The sequence below is a fragment of the Numida meleagris genome, chromosome 11, assembly GCF_002078875.1.
Source record: "Numida meleagris isolate 19003 breed g44 Domestic line chromosome 11, NumMel1.0, whole genome shotgun sequence".
Classification (NCBI taxonomy): domain Eukaryota; kingdom Metazoa; phylum Chordata; class Aves; order Galliformes; family Numididae; genus Numida; species Numida meleagris.
In genome coordinates this window covers 9,969,669-9,988,571 of record NC_034419.1, presented here as the reverse complement: position 1 = coordinate 9,988,571, position 18,903 = coordinate 9,969,669, and the positions used below count along the sequence as shown (strand labels likewise).

General features: G+C 45.3%; 1 long non-coding RNA gene across 5 annotated transcripts in view; it reads right to left on the bottom strand.

Moving 5' to 3' along the window:
• The window catches only part of LOC110404853, a 157,468-nt gene that overhangs the window by 130,014 nt on the left and 8,551 nt on the right, over positions 1 to 18,903 (bottom strand). For 4 of the 5 annotated variants that reach the window (XR_002442525.1, XR_002442524.1, XR_002442527.1 and 1 more), the window contains exons 7-10: positions 18,186 to 18,364; positions 13,976 to 14,111; positions 4,732 to 5,627; positions 4,314 to 4,413 (exon numbers count right to left, since the gene is read on the bottom strand). This is a non-coding gene — a long non-coding RNA (uncharacterized LOC110404853). Of the gene's footprint in view, positions 1 to 4,313; positions 4,414 to 4,731; positions 5,628 to 9,913; positions 11,226 to 13,975; positions 14,112 to 18,185; positions 18,365 to 18,903 lie in introns of those variants that run through there. The other variant, XR_002442528.1, reaches the window with a different exon arrangement.

The following is an 18,903-nucleotide window of genomic DNA, read 5'->3' as shown; positions in this document are numbered from 1 at the left end:
AGTGCCACTGCCTAAATAGCTGCTGGCTAATGAGCCCTTTGCGGCTGGCTCAGGGAACAGCTCGCTCACTCAGCTACTTCTCTTGCAACCTAATGCCTCCAGGTTTGCATCCACCACAGTGTTCAGGCACCAGGTCTTGGTATTCAAACTGGTCCTGGGGACAATGCATGCTGCTGAAGTCAAGTGTGCCACTGCAGCCAGTTCAAGTCAGGATGATAGCATGTTACCACAGAGGAAAACAGACACCTTACGTCTTGTTATGGAACTTCAGGAGAAATGCAGTGAGTGCCACATTATGAGGGTAAGGAAATAAGAAAAAAATCCATGCCAGGTTTCACGCACAGGGCAAGAGAATGAAGTCTTCTGCAGCCATCCAGAGAGAATAGATGTCTTTAATAAAGCCATGTGCTGTTGTATATTGATTCCACTTAGATTCCAGAAGCAGCTCATTGGCAAGTAGAGATGCACGGGGAGGAAGCAGGACCAGCCAGCCTTGGTCAGTTGTTGCTGCTGGCCACAATGCAGCAAACCAAGGCATGGAGGCTTCACATGGCAGGCGCTGGAGACCAACACAATGGACAAAGAGCGCACGGAGGGCACCAGGATCAGGGGGGCTGGTAACAGACTCCTTTGGGGATGCAGATTTTCACTTCACTTTGAAGAGAGAGGACACAAGGAAGCTGTCCACTTCTCCCCTGCCTCTTCCAAGCACTCTTTGAGGTGTTACATGGCCCTCATCTTCAAAAAGCCCACAGATAAGCCCCCACTGTAGGACCCCAACCAGAGAACAGAGCGTGGATTTCTAAGACAACCTGTGGAAAAAAGACAAGTCCTTTCCATACCATCCAGTCCACGCAAGCTGGTTATACATCTATACTGAGCCAAAACGGTTAATCCAAAGCCAAGGCATTCTGACAAAGAAATACTTTTCAAGAGGCAGGAAAACAGATGTCTTGACCACCAGCTCTGAGTAGCTCTTGGTATCCTCCTACTAAGAAAAGTTAAGCCTGGGTGCAATCTACAAGTCTGAACACTACCATCTGGGCAATAAGGTGCTTCATCAAGAGAACTCTCTATCCAGAGACTAGTTGGAAGCTCATCTTCTTGATTACTACTATTAACAAATAAGGTATCTTAAAGAATATCCTGTTTGTTTACGTATAATTTAGGTTCATTACTCCCTTTATGACCAGCTAGATATCTTTGACTGTTTGCACAACTATTTCTTTCTTCTCGTCCTGTGTGGTTCATCACTTTCTGTTTCTCCTCTGTGCAGTGTAATAGCATTGAAAGAGTTTACTTATATAATCATAATAGGCTGTTGTGGAGATTAACATTATGTCACAAGTATAGGTCAGGGAGTTTTGGCTGAAGAATGAGTTGCAAAGGGGGCAGGGAGGTGAGCCCTGCTGTTTTAGTGCACACTCCCATCCACTCACATCATGGACCATCTGCATCCACATGCATGCACAATTCACACACCTGCAGATATTGATCCCGCATGTGGCTGTGCGTAAACACAAGCTGACTTGTTCTGGCACCTCAGAACAGAGATTTTTACCCACAAAACAGGGAAGTGACAACTGAGGGGGGAGGAGAGGTTTTACACTTGGAAGTAAATGACAAAGTTGTGAACCAAAGGAAAAGGGTGAAATCAATTGGGGTGAGGTAGAGGACAACAGTGATGCTCCTAAACCTCTTTTACCCCATTCTTTGTCCTTTTTGCACCCCCTACCCACACACACAGTAAAAATCCTCTCTTCTTGCAGAACTCTGCAGGGATTGCAAAGCCCTGGGTGACCTATGGGACTAACCAGCCCTATACACAACCAGCTTGCTGATACTTGTCAAAGCTATTGTAGATTACCCAGCTGTCTTATACTTTTAACACCGCTCAGCCAAGATTTTCTGGAAAAAAACTTTTGTCCCACAGGGTACTTTCATAGTCATGACAGCCTGTACAGCCTGTCAAATAGGATGACGTGGACTTCTTATACACTCTATCTTCAGCATGTATTCATCAGCAGGTCATGCTCTGCTCGCATCTTGCATCTTGTGAGACGAAGGCAAGTTTTTTCTCTGCATGCCTGCATCTATCCAAGGACAGCAAAATCTCTTAACGAGGTGCCCTCCTAGCCAGATCTGATTGAAGGCGATGCAGAAGAGCCAACTGGCACTAGTGTGCTCTGGATAAATTGAGCTCTTTGCCTTGGGATCATGATTTCAGAGGAAGGTCAGCGCACTGTTGACCACCATTTATTATCCTTCAAGCAGAAACTCAACATCTTCTGTGGAATAAGGAGCCACTCTTGGCTTGGGTCCCAGTAGAATGAGCATCGGTGTCACTGCAGTTGTTGGTGTCCTCGCTGGACTCCTGGCTGGTTTTGCAGGGAAATAACTAAGCAATTCAGAGAGCTCATCTAAAGGGTTAGCACCTTGATGGGAGTTCACCCATCAAGTGAGTAACACGGGAGGAGGTTCTGCTGGGTCTTGGTGGAGCTGTGAACAGAAACAACTGCTGAGCTCCAACCCCAGTATCTGGGTGAAGAGCAGATAACACCACCGAAGTCTCACATGCAATCAAAAACTCCAGCTAACACCAGAGGTCAGAATCCGTGGAAACAGTCAAAAGAAAAGCAACCAAAATGGCTACAGAGCAGCTGACTTGTGAGGACAAGTGTTGAGGGGACACATGGTGAGGCTATGGACTTGGTGAAGGAGATAAGCCTTCTGCCACCTTCCTAACCCCTTTTGCCCCATGCCCAAAGCAGGACTGTGGGGACTGCAGTAGTATACCCATAGTGCTCCTGCTCTGCTGTACCCACGTGAGACCCCAGGGAGGGAGGAAGGGAGGGAAATAAAAACCAAATGAACTGTCCAGGTGGCTGGCGGGCCTTAAATTAAGCATCCCAGTATATATTGAAATAAATGTGATAATCCAGGTCACTATCGCTTGCGTGAAATTCAGTTACTCTTTTAAATCATCATTATCACCGTCATAATTAAAATCAAGCAACAGCTTAAAGAAACTAATGAATATTTTTGTATGTGAACTTATCACATGAAGGGAGAAAAAAACCTGTAAAGTGAAAATGTGCCTGTATTGCTAATAAATATTATTGGAGGGACTCCCAGCTTTTCACATTACCACAGTGTGATATGACAGCCTATAATGGATTACTCAACTGCCCGAAGCCATTGTAGGAATAAATCCCTTTTAATATTCATGTGCGGTCTTTGAGAAAATAGATGTAAGCAGTTAATACTTTTCTATAGACAAAACAATGCAGTTTATCAAAACAAAATGTGTGCTTGAAAACAAAAATCACAGAGCTCCTGTACTCATTCTTTTTCCACAAATCAGAAAAAATAGGACCCTCCCTCTCCGAAAGGACAATCTGGGGCAAGGTGGTGCACAGAAAGAAAGATGGGGAGAGGCAGGATAGTGGCAAGGGTGGGTAGAAGAGGGGAAATGGTATTTTCAAAAGATAATGAGTAGTTTGTGAATATGTGCTACGGGCACCAAACCAGGGTGCTGTGGGAAGAAGGTGTGGGTTGGCAGAAGGCTGTTGGCTGCCCCATAGAGAACACATGGGACTAAAGGGAGACTATGGGCAACATACAGGAATGAGGTGTAGTGATGCTCAGGATTAGCAGTTTTTATTGGAGGCAAGAAGTTGTAGTGAAAGATGTGAACAGGGAGCCCTGTGCAGGGCCAGCTGAGGGCTCTGCCCACCAGCCCTCTGCTCCATGCCCCTGCTTTTTCTTTTGCTGCTTATCTGTAAAACCCATTGGGTTTTTATCTCTGCTTTGTTTGGGGTTTTCTTTCTCCGTTTACACAGCAGAAGAAGGAAAGCAGCAGTGTGGACAAGTCTATGTGAACTTTTGCATGGTAGGGAGTGAGGGCAATGGAGGTTAACCATAACCCAAAGAGCTTGCCCCAGCTCTTTGCAGGCAGCCGATGCTTGGGGGGAGAACCGGAAAACAAAACCCTCCCAGGGACAAGAGGGGATGGCTTCAGCCTCTTAGAGGTGAGGGGGCAAAAATGAGAGAGTTCATCTTACAAAAGCAGATACAGCTGAAATGTGAACCCAGCAACTGTGATCCCTGCCTAGAAATGGCTGTAGATACATCTGAAACTGTGAGGGGGAGAGATGCAGAAACTCCTCAGTTCCCCTCCTACTGTGAGACCTAGGCAGCAAAGACAAGCTTAAATCAAAGAATAAATAAGCCGCCCTTGGGACTCATGCTGCTTTGATATCTGTGACTGCCTGGTGGGCAAAAGAGTTGGCTCACTTTTACCTCCTGCTTACCTGTGTTCAGAGAGAGCCTATGGTGGCACCTTTTGTCCCTGCAGAACCACAGCAAGAGAAGCTCGGGGTCTGTCCTGGATTGGAGTAGGCACAGTCCAGACTGAAAGAGAAACCATGTTCTTGAAGCAAATTCAGCTCAAAATGAAGTCCAAGAGACTGACATTGCTCTCATTGCTGCAGGACTGGGGCAAAGTCAAGAGCATTCAAAGACTCACTGAGCAGGTATCTTAGAATCATAGAACGGCTTGGATTGGAATGGAACCCCAGGAGGGTTTCCAAATCTCTGCCACAGGCAGGGCCACCAACCTCCAGAGCTGGTACTAGACCAGGTTGCCCAGGGCTCCATCCAACCTGGTCTTGAACACCTCCAGGAATGGGGCATCCACAGCCTCATGGGCAGCCTGTGCCAGCACCTTACCGTAATTTCACCTTCATGCCAAGGGGGTATTAACTGTGTTCTCTTTTCCGTGGCCACTGGTTTCCATGGAGTAGCTCAGAGTCACCTGTTGAACCACCACACAGAATCACAGAATATCCCAACGTGGAAGAGTCCAGTAAGGATCCAACTCCCGGCTCCACACAGGACCACCCCAAAATCAGACCATATGTCTGGTTTAGACGCTCCCATGCTTGAAAACACCCTATCTGGGGGGGAGAGAACCTAATCAGTTTTATAATAGTAATCTGGCCATCAAGACAGGAAAGAAATAAACAAACTTACCATGTTGGCACTTTGAATCAACCTACTCGGGTTTTATTCTCACGTCATGCTCACAGAACAGTGGGATTCCCCATCTGAGCAAAACTTCAGCTGTATGACCATTTACATTGCCAGCAGCATTGGAAAGATTCTTTAAAGAGAAATATTCCAGGCACACCTGCACAGAAAACATTTTTCTACACCTCTTCATTAATTTATTGTCACAGGAAGCTTGTCACTGAAAACACCAGGAGTGTCCCTTTAAATGTCAGATAGTTTCATAGCCTACATTGGGTGATGTGAAAGTGGGTCGGTTTTATAGGTCACACTCTTCTTTGAAATGGAAAAGGTCCGGGAGACAATTGGGCACCAGAACAAGAAAAATTCCTCCCACCCACCTCCTTCCAGCAGAGCAGAGGTGTGTCTTGCTTAGAAAGGAAAAGAAAAAGTTTCACCTTCTAATTGTTGCATTGAGTAGCTCATTGACGGCACTTTCTGCTCAATACTTTCCTTTATCACTCAGATTGGCTAATCAAAGGCTTTTTCCTTCCTTGGGTTAGTTTTGCAGCCTCTAGCATTGATCCAAAATCGGAAGTGAAAGAGGAAAACAGGCTCTGGGAAAAGAGAACACAATTAACACCCAAGCAGCTTCGTTTTTTTTGGGTGCTTTTAAACATCTTGCACCTCTTCGTCTATTCTCCCATTCTTTTATTCTCCCTTTTGTGCTCAGGAAGCCTCTTTAAGGAAAGCTTTTGTCAGCAGCTCGGGGAGAAGATTAAAGCACCCATCACAGGGAAACAGGTTACTTTTTGTGTCCAAGTTCTTAATCCACTTTATTAAAATGTTCCAAATCTTCCTTCAAGAAGAGAGATCAGAAGGACATTTCCCTGTCACCCCTAGCATGCCTTCCTTCCGGATACTTGTGCTTCATTAGAGGATGAAAAAAGCAAAGGCAAGGCAAGGCAAAGAAAAGAGAACAAGACTGCTGTGACTGGTTAATACGGGATGCGGAGCCTTCCACTTCATGGTCACTGGTACTGCTCTGGCCCCAGGCTGGAAGCAATTGAAAGCTTTTCCCATCTGAAAGACACTTATGTGAATCAAGTCAGAGATCTCTAACTATTTTTACCTTTGAGGTTCAAAGAGGAGAAGAACATTTGCAGTGAGCAAAGCCAAACATCCATCCAGCCTGCTGCCCCGTTGTAACAGCAGCAAGGAAAGGGCACAAAGAGGGTGAGGGTACAGAGGTTGCTGTGCTCTGTGCTCTGCCTGGTATTTTCCCACTTGAAAGGAGGGATCTCTCTGGTTAATAAATCTTGATGATTTTTTTTTTTCCCATGGCTTTGTCTGCTCTTCTTTTCTGGATGTCCATAATCCTTCCATGCATTTGCCCCTCCCACAGTAAGGCTGACGGACAGCAGCACGAGCTGCTAGGTGGGTGCCTCTGATCTCCAGGGCACCTGGTGGTCACATTTCATGAAGCTTGAAGGCTAAACAACATTAAGATCCCCAGAAAACAAAGTGATTCCTTTGTATCTCTGGGAAAACAAATCTAGATCAAGTCTTAGCCCCATCTTGGATTTACCATCACCTCCCCACCCTAAAATGCTTAATCCCTCCCCTCCCCTCCCATGCCCTCAGGCTTCTCACAGTGAATTTTCCCAGTTCTCTCTGCCCTCGTCCTGAGATCTGGCCACAACATATTTAGCACAGGAAAACAAAGAGATGCACGATTTGTTTTTTCCACCATCTTTAATGGCAGAAAACTAGGATAGACCCTGCCCCGTGTAGCCATGTCAGAAATCTAATGAGGTTCCTGCAACTGTCTTTTCCATGTACTCTGTGATTTCAAAGCCACTTCCTTTGAATAAGTAGCTGCTGTTTTGTAAAGCAAGTGTATATGACGCAGACACTCCTCATACTTCCTCAGGGTGCAATTACTTTCTTATCTGTCATGTACTGCTGTTTCTCCTCAGCTGAATTAAGTTATCCAGCATGAGTCTGTAGGGTTAATCTTTGAGCAGGAATGCCTAAAAGAGCTGGAGAGAACCGCAGCAGTCCGAGAGCAAAGAGCACACCAGTGACATCTTGGCAGGCAGAGACCTGAAGTGTAAGGAGGATTCCTGAAATGAGACCATCACACTTCCCATCAGTGCTGACTCATAAAATGGCAGGTTCATTAAAGATGAAATACACAAAAACTACAGTTGGAGCCATTTCATACTATGTGATTGGCTTTCCCCTGCAACATGACTTCCCTGAGCCAAGAGTATCAGAGCAATTTGATTTTAAAATGTGTCATCTCATTAATAAAAATGTAGTTGAAGGCTACATCTTATTTATTATCCAAATTACTGTAGTTCTTTGAGGCCTGGCCTGCAGCTCTGCTTAGTTAGAGACCATCTATCTGCAACTCAGGAGGAAAGTCTTAGAATCATTAAAGTTGGAAAAGATCACTAAGATCATCTAGTGCAACCGTCCACCTCCCATCAATATTGCCCACTGACCACGTCCCTCAGTGCCACATCTCCATGGTTCTTGAACACCTCCAGGGACAGTAACTCCACCACCTCCCTGAGCAGCCTGTGCCAGTGCATCACCACTCTGTCAGATAAGTTTTTCCTAACATCCAACCAGAAATCCCTTCTGTTTCCTGCCTCAGACACTGCCACACCACAGGGAGACTTTCCAAAGGACTGAGAAGGGCTCAGCATGAGTCCTCTGACCTCCCTGTTCTCTTGGCTTCCTTCAACACACCTCTGCAAACTCTCCTCTCCAGCCAAGAGCCCTGGAGAACTCCAGCAGAAAGGGAGCCCCGAGCCGAGATCACTCACACTAGACTCCATCCGCTCAGTGTCACTGCTGTGCCTTAATTACAAATCACCCTTTCTGCTGCTTTTACAGCAGGTGTACCACTCTGTATCGTATCCACTGACGCTCCTCCTCCAGGTACGGCACCGTACAGCAGCATCAGCTGTGCCGATCCTGATGTCCCGTGTTTATCTGGTCCCTTCTGATGGCCTCTGCAGCGTATTCCCTCTGTTTTCGAGCCGCTTTGAATTCCCTTTGTGCTTAGAAATACGCCTCTCTCCTCATGCTCCATGCACCCTCACCACTGAGGTTTTTAAAGCAAGGCCATAGCTGGGAGTTGTCACTGATACGTGATGCAGAACAAAATCCAGCTCGCTCAAATGCAGCTAGATTGGCTCAGCGGGGCTGACAATAGATGAGCAGGGTCTTATCAGCCTACAGAGCAGATACAACGCAGGAGCAGCGTGCAGGGAGCAGATAGCAGCTCTGCAAAGGGGCCAGCCTGGCTGGTGATAGCACGGGGCTTTTCTTATTTTCCTTGCCGGTTTTGAGGCTGTTGTTTTAAAGCCAGCACCTTTCTGACCACAGCCACTGCATTAACAGTGAGAAGAAGTAAAAGTGACTGACAACCTGATGGAGGAGGGCTGCAATGAAAGGTCTCAGCAGGGCACATTTGTCCCCATGGGCCAATGCTGCTCTAGGCAGTTTATCCCTTGCTCCAAATGCATTTGCTGGATTTAATGACAAGTTGGTGGCATTTCTGCAATTAATCCTATCAAAGAGCAGTGATTTTGCATGGAGCCAGTCATGTATTTCTTTCCCTATATTTTGTTATTTTGTTGTTGTTGTTGTTGAGGAGCTGCCAGCTGTCTCCCAAGACAGGTCACTGCAGTTCATGGCAGTAACCGGGGTCATTAGCGAAATGTCTTCTCCCAGTACTTGTAACTAGCAAAGCTAAAAAGTATAACCTCAGATTGTCCTAAAGAAGAAATCTCTAAACTGTAAATATGCAACAGCAAGAGAAAGTATTTCTTTGCCAGTGGAACATTTTAATGAGTGGATGGCTCAGCAAATCTTGTAGACAGCTGCTTTCCCTTCTGCAGATACTGAGATTTATGGTAGGAAGGGAGGGGAGAAATAAGTAGCCAGGGGAGTGTAGTGGGGAGGGGATAAATCATGTAGGCTTGGGTCTCATCTCATCCTCTGGTTTGGCTGGTCTGACAGTTCTGCAGCTCTCCTTTCTTTCAATCAACCACTAATGATCCCATTCGATGGGGGCCTGTAGCCAAGAGCAGACATACTTCCCACTGACAATAATCACCTAATGGCTAGAACATCATGGAACAATCTATCCTGGGCAGCCAGATCTAGTAGGTGGTAACCCTTGTACATGGCAGAGGAGCTGGAACTAGATGATCTTTGAGGTCCCTTCCAACACAAGCCATTCTGATTCTAAAATTCTATATTCTTACAATGGGTAGTGATGACTCAAACCCAAAGCTTTTAAATACCAAGTGCTCTTGGAATATTGAAGGAGGGACAGGAGCATAAGAGAGTCAATGAAGGTGATGTATTTTTGCAGTTCTTGGGAAATTTTTCATATTCCTTTCCAACAAATAGGATGTTAAGCCTTTTACACTCCTACCCAATTACATGATCATAGAATAAAAGAATCATATGGAATCATAGAATCATATAGAATCATAGAATGGCTTGGGTTGGAAGGGACCTCAAAGATCATCTTGTTCCAACCCTCCTGCTTTAGGGGTTGGATATTTCTGATAGTATTTATGACGAATACTATTCCCAAAACCCAAATCACAGTACTAAGAGGAATGGAATCCAGAAGAAACAACAATCCATCCTGATGCTTATAGACTAGGAGGCAGAGCAATAAGCTCAACACACATTTTCCAGAAGGCCCCTCCTATTGATCATGACCTCCAACAGCAAAATGCTTCCATAAAACACAATCTTAAGAAATGCTATTAACAGCAAAAAAAAAAAAAAAAAAATCCCCCAAAAAACCCACAAGCCAAACCAAACCAAACCAAACAGACACCATGACACCACCATCAAAAGAACTTACAGCATATTCTCAAGTGATTTACAAGCTCTCTGAGCTGCTCCTTCAGTCAATCTTTCTGACAATGAAATTTTCACTTCCCTTGGACCTAAGCTCCTAGCAGGAGGAGGGAGCTCACATCCTGACTTGCCCATTGGCAGCAATGTACTCAGCTGGGGAATCTGCAGTATCAGTGACAGTGCAGACTAACTCTTATCCTGACACCGCATCATATTTTGAGGTGAAGCAATTTAAATCAAGGATAGTCATCTTCCTACTTTGAACAACAGAGAAATAACCCTAAAAGGTGTTGCTGTTATCTCACCTCAGTGTTGCAAACATTCTGTTAGATGCTGGAATAAAAGTTAATCTAACATTGTCTCCAGAAGCACTTTCAGGTTGTTTGCTAAGACTCTGAAGAGAGACCAGTTGGACACAGAGAATCAAAGGACACGCCTGAAGGAATGTGAAGGTCTTGTTGTTGAGGTCATACAGATGAAAACATCAACAGAATATATAAGACACTTTGCACTTTCCTTATTTATCCAAAAAGCTATTTTTGTTTATTAAAACCTAGTTACTAGCTGCATCTTGCCAATAACCTGGAGTGCTTGCTTGGTTAATTTAAGCAAGCAGAGCTTTGACGAAGTAATTTTACCATCCTCGGGGATCTGCCAGCTTATGCCGGTCTTCACTATTTCAGATGAAATTGAGTTAATTTTCGCTGAAATTGCTTCTTAGCAGACAAACACATTCCCCATCATTGCGAGCTTATGCCTCTGCAGCTCTATTATTCTTTAATTTACACACCCCGGCAGCGAGGGATTAATGCCTGAGACATACAAAAGGCTACAGTGTGGAGAGGAGAAGTGGAGGAGAGAGAGAGAAAGAGTGGAGCTCTGTGGGGAATAGGTAATGGTGTTTCAGTTGTATAGTCAAAACATTTAAAGTTTGGCATTAATATGGAGTCAGCTCTTGTCCTTTCACTTTGAAAATCCATCAGCTAAAATCTCAAGGCGGAAAACATCTCAGCTATTCTGACCATGGCAAGTCCCTGCAGGATTGCCAGTTGGGAGGACAGCCACTGGGGTATTGTAGACTCCTCCACCTCAGGAGCCAATTGCTGGAGGTGAAGGCGATGTGGAGCAAAGCTGCACAGGAAGGTCACATTTCACCTTTGTGCCTTCCACCATGCTCATGCTTCAAACAGGAGTTCGGAGAAAATGCTGTTGCCAAGGCTCTGGGGGTTCCTTCAAATGTTCCAAAACTAAAATACAGGATTCTTGAAAGCATCCTGACAAAAATATGAATAGTGCCAAAGCATCTGCAAAAGGATGGGGAAAAAGGATTACCCTGTTTTTTTCCAAAGAGAACTAACAGAAGTGCCAAATTCAGCTGTCTCTGTAAATTTTCTAGCGAAATTTTAGGGTAGCAGAATTTTAAACCAGTCCTTGCTGATGTCTGAGATGAGCAGCAACTATGGTTTTTTTTAGACTACTGCTTCAGTTTTCCTTCCTTAGTCAAACAGCTAACAGTTTCCTCTCTTATTGTAAATAACTCTGAGTTATATATGGGTAACTGGATAAAATACGGCAACCCCACATCATGTGTTGCTACACACGTAGCAATGCTGAAATTAAACATTTAAATTCCTTATCTTCCTTTGAAGGCCCACCCTTCCTTCCACTTCCCTGGCCACCAGTGCTGTGTCAGAGCAGCGGTACATACCAAGATCCAGCACATTCCACCGCCCAGCCATCATTCTTCCACACAAACACATTCATGCTTTCTCCTTGCTACCTTCTGCACACGAGAAGCTCTCTACCAGCCCAATTTATTATTCTGCCTACAAATCTTTTCTGTTTTCTCTTTCACTATGATGCCAGCTAAATCTGGACATGACAGGGAAGCTACTGGTATGCTGGACCACTGCATCTTACACATTCACATGCTCTTTCTGGCTTTTTATTAGATGGTAAGCCCTTTGCAGGCAAGAGCTATCTTGTGCTTGAGCACTCTGTCATCTCAGGTTCATGACATGATATCTACAAAGTTAGCAAAAAAAAAAAAAAAAGAAAGCTTAATTAAAAAAGAGAAAGAAAGCTTAATTAAAAAGTTAATTTTCCCTCCTGAGGACTGTCCTCCACAGAATCATAGGATATCCCAAGTTGGAAGGGACCAATTCAGATCATTCAACCCAACTTCCAACTCCCCATGGGACCACACAAAATTCAGATCATATGTCTGAGAGCATTATCCAGATGCTTCTCAAACTCCATCAAACTCTGTGCCGTGACCACTTCCCTGGGGAGCCTGTTCTAGTGCCCAACTGCCCATCCTTGGTTGCTGTAGAAGGGACAGAATGGGGAAGAAGGTCCTCACTGGAATTAATGTTGATGAAAATTTAGGGAACTCTAGTTCCCTCCAGAAATGACCTCATCATCTTACTGGGCTAGCATCAGCTAGTGAGTGGAAAATTCCAGCAGCTGGGCAAGTCATTGTTGAACCCAGGAGTAGGTCAGGGTGAGAAAGATGATGTTACTGTATTGCATTAAAGAAGAACCTCTGCAGATGGAGAAGGGCCAAATTTGAAAACAAGAGAAATCTCCTTTCAATTTGCAGAAGAGTGAAGACAGGAGAAAGCAGAAGAAACACACTGAGAAAAAAATGGTTCAACCAAGGTGAGTAATAAATACCGAAAAGTGTAGGGCTTGCATTTGGGCTATGACTCCTGTCAGATGGTAGAAATTCCCTGTTCCTTGAAAAGAGCTGAGCATCAGCCTAAAAAGATGTATTAGACTATCTGAAGATGTATTAAACCAGTAGAACAGGGTAGTGCCAGCAGTGTGCCAAGTGCTGGGTGAGACCGGTGGCTCAAGCAGGTGTATGTTGTCCTCCCTCTGCCCTCCAAGAACAACAACTGCCATTTTCTCAGCAAAGTTATTTCACAAATCAGCTCCTTTCAGCTCAGCTGACTTTTAGCCTCATGCATTTTTATACACTCTCTGCAAGAATGAGAAGGATATTTACATTTTTTAATAAGCCTGACAGTTTGAAAGTAATTGGGGATTTATAATGGGTTTGTTTAGGTCTTTTTGTCCACTTGAATTCCAACCACTAGTCTTAGGTCTAACAAGCAATATTATCTCTATGGTGATGAAGGAACCTCAACAGGAGGCCCTGAAGCCAAAGAGGAAAGAACTGGTGTGTTTTGTTTTGTTATGTTGTTTCTTTCCTTTGAACCTGCATTTTCAAGTGAAAGCAGCATGACAAAATTTAAAGCAAGAGCAAAATTCCTCCAGCCATCCAGGGCTCATATTCTGACTTCTTCCACTGACTCTCCCAGGGGCATGTAAACCATCTGATCTCTATCAAGGTGTTTTTCCTTCCTGGAAAAAAATTTGCATTTCTTTGTTCTACTGTGGTTCCAAAATGATCTTAACCCTGATTTTCTTTTGGGGGGAAGCAGGCGTCTTGTGGTAAGGGTGGAATTAACCTGCAAAACTCAAGGTCTGGGATCAGATTCCTGCAGCCAAATCTTAAGGACTCAGTTCTACTCTCAGTTCCCTACAATGAAAAGATGGCTGTAGGGAGGAAGAGAGAAAGGGAAAGCGGGAAGGGCACTGATCCAGCTATGACAGTAGGATTTTAGTGAGGGCTTCTATCAAAAACAGAAATTCCCAGAGGTCTCTTGGGATTCCTTGACATTTCTGAGGAACCCTACTGACAATGCAGTGCTGACTGATCGCAGGCTCTTCTACAGAAGGGGTTGCTGACATGTTACAGGTGATATGTTCTGACTCCAAGTTTCTGACTGTATCCTTGCTTCTTTGTTCCTCAGTTGCCCAGTTTTTTAAGAGAAAAAACAACATTCCCTCTATTCTGTCAGAGCAAGGATATACATGCAGCGGAGATCGGCAGGGCATAGAGCTGAAATGAAGTCAGGAAATGCCTCCAATAACCACCAAAAATTAATGATAATGAAAAAAAAGCAGGACTCGCACTGAAACCCCTGATCAGCAGACTTCCTCAAATAAATTCATTTCAGCAGAGGCAAGCACCGAGCAGGGGTGCTCTGGGACATACCTGACTTCATTCAGGGCAGAGCCTTTTGGTCCACACCTACTCCTCCCTGTGCCTCAGCTCTCCATGGCATACAGCTCACTCCAGCACATTGCTTCCCACGGCCCACGTTACTGTTCTTATCTTGGAGTAAGTAGAGCTGTAGAAAGAATGACCCTCATAAGCAAAGCAAAGCAGAGTGGAGTCGTTGCCATTTACCATTCCCATTGCTTGCTCTTGATTGTGCACTTTGGGTTGAAACCTGTGCAAGACACACAGCCAAGAGATAGCTTTGTCACTGAGTCTCAGGCATGGGACTGGGCAGCCTTATTTCCTTCCCCTATGGAGCAGAGAGGGACAAAAGGGATGATGTACTATCCTGGTGTTTCCTAGCTCCCAGGAGGGGCTCCTCCAGTCCCTCTGCAGCACAGAGCTGTAGGAGCCCTTCCTCACCACGGCACCTGTGATGGTGCTGCACCTCCCACATGCATCATTCGTACTCAGTGATGTGCAGCACCCTGTGTCTGCACTCCCATGGCCACTGGCCTGTGTACCTCTGGTTCCAGCCTTGGGTTGAGACTTTGCAGAACATGAGCATCTCTGATGTGCAGGGGCCGGGGCAGAGGACAAACCCACTTTCCTCTGAAGCACAGGGCATTACAGGCTGCTGCTGGAGACTGTGAGTAGATGGGGTCAGGAGGGGCCAACTTAAACATGGATTTGAAAGCATTTCTGGATTGCTCTGAAAAACGGTGCAGTAGAAAAGAAGCTGAGTGAAAGGGGCAATGCAGAGGGCAGCAGGCAGGGAGGGGGCTGCAGAGAAGGAGGCACAACAAAGGCTGAGCTCACCTGCACAGTTTCTGTCCCTGCACATAGTGGCAAGGGACAGGTAGCTGTGGCCAGGGAGACACATGCAGGGAGGGATGGAGGAAGAGGCAAAGACAGGGAGAGAAGAGAAAGAGAGATGGGATGGAAACAGGAGAAAGGCAGCAGGAGGGAAAGGGGAAAGTGGGAAATGAATTGAAATGAGTTAGAAAATTCCAGGCAGATGAGCTTGAGCATTCAGCAGCTGAGATGTGGAGCTTCATTAGTATAGACCAACGAAGATAGAGACATTAAGGAAGGAAATGTGTGACTCACAGGGGAAAATGGGAAAAACAACACACACCATAGCAGCTGCTCCGTTTACTTCAATTAAAGAACAGCTCAAAGGGTATGTTAAGAGGAAAGGAGGGGGAAGCAAACAAAGGCACACGCAACAACAAAAAGACAACCAGATGAAGCAATTGTTACCCTCCAGCTCCTAAATGTACTGACTCAGGCATGTGAACACAGAGAGAGTTTTCCTCACCCTGTGCCTCCAAATGGCACATTGCAGTGAGCTCCAGTGTGGTGGGGGAAGCTGCCAGAGCCTCTCCATCCTCTCGGTGCCACCCCACAGCCACCCCAGCCATTCTACCCTAGACTTTGCAACCAGCATCAGCAGGAGCCAGGCAGCCTCTTGTGGTCACTATCACACCTAGCCAAAATGCAAGCACTTTCCTGACCTCCTCCTGTGGTGTATGAGAAGCCAACAAGCTCCTCGAGATTGGCTTGGACTGCTTTTCCAGAAAAGAAGGCTGACATTAATTCCAGACAGAGTCCTTAGTTATTTCATCTGTGGGACACACTGGAGGGAACAGCCCTGTACTGGGCAAAAGGGAGCCAAGATGATCCCTGCCTCTCTCCCCCTCCCCACACTAACACTAATTTCTCAGAGCTCATCAGCACTGAGAATGGTTCTAGTCAAAATTTCATGGATTCCAGTGAGCCTTGTTTTCAGTTTTCAGCTGATAAATGCTGGAAGTGAAGAACCGAGTGGGCCTGGAAAAGCAAAAGTAAGACACAGGAAGGAATGGAACAGAAGAAACCTGCAGTTCTCTAGGTGTTTCCTCTTTGCAGAATTCACCAGGACAAAAAAAAAAAGAAATGTGTTAAGAGTTTATAGGGAAAGAAAGTTTTCTGCTGAGCACCCACTGGCTGCCCTAGATCTCAGTTCCCTCTCATAAGAGGTTTATCACATTGCTCCAGCTGTGACACTGGCCTGCAAGGGTTAGTTGCTTTGCTCGGTTGACTGAAGCCTCAAATCTGGAGGCCACTGGGTCAGTCCCAATTCATGGCCTTCCCAGGTGATCAGTGTAGACAGCTTCACAATGTCAGAAAAGGCCTGCTTTCATTTTCGGTAGGGGAAAATCTTTGTTCAGATTTTATCCTCCTTTCCTTATCTTTGTGGAGGCTTCCCGATTCCTGGATACTGCGAATCCATGACCCTTGGCTGACTTGTTCCTTATACAAGCACAGCAGTGGATTTCATGACAAAGTCCCATGGTCTCAGGATAATTACCTGCCCAAAGTCTCAGATGGAACGCCCCGATACAAGCAAACTCCCAAACTCCTGACATTTATCACTCTAAAGAGCAGCCAGTGAAGAAGCGGCCCCTATCAGATAAGCAATGTCAGTCAAGATTTCAATGCAGTCGGCTGCAACTTGAAAAGGACACATCACAGCATATGTGCAGAAAGAAGCATGGCAAATGTTAAATCTCCACAGTGTTGGAATCAGCACAATGGATCCCATCTCCATACGTGATAATGGGAACTCATAATTCTCTTATGCGAACTTTAATGCCAAAAAGTTGCTGCAGAGAACCACTGAGGACATGAGGGCTTTTTCTTCAAAGCTTCTGAGATAGGCAGCATTAAACACATTCATTTTGAGCTGGCTGTGTGTTAAGCTTCCACTCTGTCCCTTCATCTCTTCCCAATCAAGCTGTGTCTCAGTCAGCACCCAGTTGTTAATTCTGGATGGATTAAAGAGCATGAGAAAGTGCTTTTTTTTTTTTAGGAAAACCATGTTTATCCATCACTCATCTGGGTGAGTGTTAAACTTTAGATCTTCTGCTTCTCTAATGATCATTGCATCGCAGTGTATTCAGAGCCTTTGCTTTGCACAGTAGTGGGGATTTTTGATCTAAAGGCTTCTCTTTGCCCAAGATTAAATCTGAATTTGGATTACCCTTTAGAGTCTAATTGCGTAGGATTTTGGTGTCAGTGCTGCAAGGCCACAGAGTGTATTTACAGGAGGAAGAGGACAGGAATTCCCCTAGTACCTGGCAGAGCTCGGGAAATTTAGATAATATTTTATGTGGAGGAGAAAATGAAATTCAAAGACAGCAAAAACACTTTTCCTCGTTCAGTGTTAAAGATGACAAAAGGAGGAGGATATTTTCTTTAATCAAATTCCTAGAATTCATGCCAGCTTCCAACTAACGACAACTCAAAAGAAGCGCTGACCAGTTTCAGACCCTCTCAATGGAGACGTGGGTGGACAGGGATCAGACTGACAGTAAGTTCTGCAAAACTGCAAAGTTTTGACACTGCATTAGGCATAATTACACCTGTCAAAGCAGAAATACTGCTGGAAATGTTCTGTTGCAGAGCTAATGGTAGAAGAAGTTGTGCAAAACTCTCCGTGTATTTTCTGGATGCCTCAAAGCCATCTTGGCAGGCAGGTGGTGCCTTGGTTGGCAATGAAGCTCTGGATAACTACACGTGTTGCTGAACAATTTGAAGCACCTTCTTTTCTTGATTCAGAAAAGTCTGCTCTTTGTGTTTTGAAACTGTCACCACTTAAAGAGGCATTAGAAATATCACATCATAAAAAGACCACCTGCCACCTGCGACCCCCAGAAAAGGGCAAACACATCAACATAGCAAGGAAACACATGATGACACTGGGCTGCCTGGTAAGGTTAACACCTGGTTCAACCCTTCAAGAAAATTCTAGAAAAGAAGGGAATGTTTCCTTCTTCCTGAAAAATGTATCCCTTTGTGAAACTCAAGCAGGGCACCAATGGTAACCAAGACATATGCACAAAAGCGCTCCCAGGCCCAGCTTCTTGCCAGCCCAGCAGTACAAAGATCATAGAATCACAGAATCATAAAGGTTGGAAAAAAAGTCTAAGATAATCCAGTCCAACTCTCAACACAACCCCACCATGCCCACTGACCTCGTCCCTCAGTGCCACATTCACTTGGTTCTTCAAAACCTCCAGGGACAGTGACTCCGCCACCTCCCTGGGCAGCCTGTGCCAGTGCATTACCACTCTTTCAGAGAATAAATGTTTCCTAATATCCAACCTGAACCTTCCCTAGGGCAACTTAAATCCATTACCTCTCCTCTTATTGCTGTTACCTGGGAAAAGAGTCCAATCCTCAGCTCTCCACAGCCTCCTTTCAGGCAGTTGCAGAGAGCAGCAAGGTCTCCCCTGAGCCTCCTCTTCTCCAGATTGAACCATCCCAGTTCACTCAGCCGCTCCCCTTAAGACTTGTGCTCCAGACCCTTCACGGCTTCATTGCCCTTCCTTGGACACACTAAAAAATGTAAGGAATGGTTCATGAATGTACATGTCCTCCTTGCACAGATGATGTAAAAAGTTCCGCCCAGAAGAGCAGCTTTCCTACCCAATAAGGAAAGCTCAACCAAACAAAGGCTAGGTAGAAAGGCCTATGTCAGAATAGGGCAGTTTCTCCTTGGCTCTTAGCACATATCATAGTAAATCCCAGTGCCCATCCTGCCTTGGTGACTCTGGAAAACTCTCTCAGCAATCCTAGCCTTTGCTGAGTACATAATAACAAGAGCCAGAGCTAACACATGGATGTATATGAGCATTACATCAGAACTACTGACTTGTTGCAGATGAGGCTCATCTTCCTGCCCAGCAGCACTTCCTCCACTGCCACAGCCCTGCAGGTTTCCACCTATGTGAGCCCCCGGGAACAGGAAGGTCAGGGCTCAGTGCATAAGGACAAAATCCCGATCCAGATGAATGAAATTAGAGAGAGAAGGGATGGAGTGCGCATAACGCTGTGAGCCCTTTAGATAAAAGCTCATTGTCTTCGCTGAGAGCTGT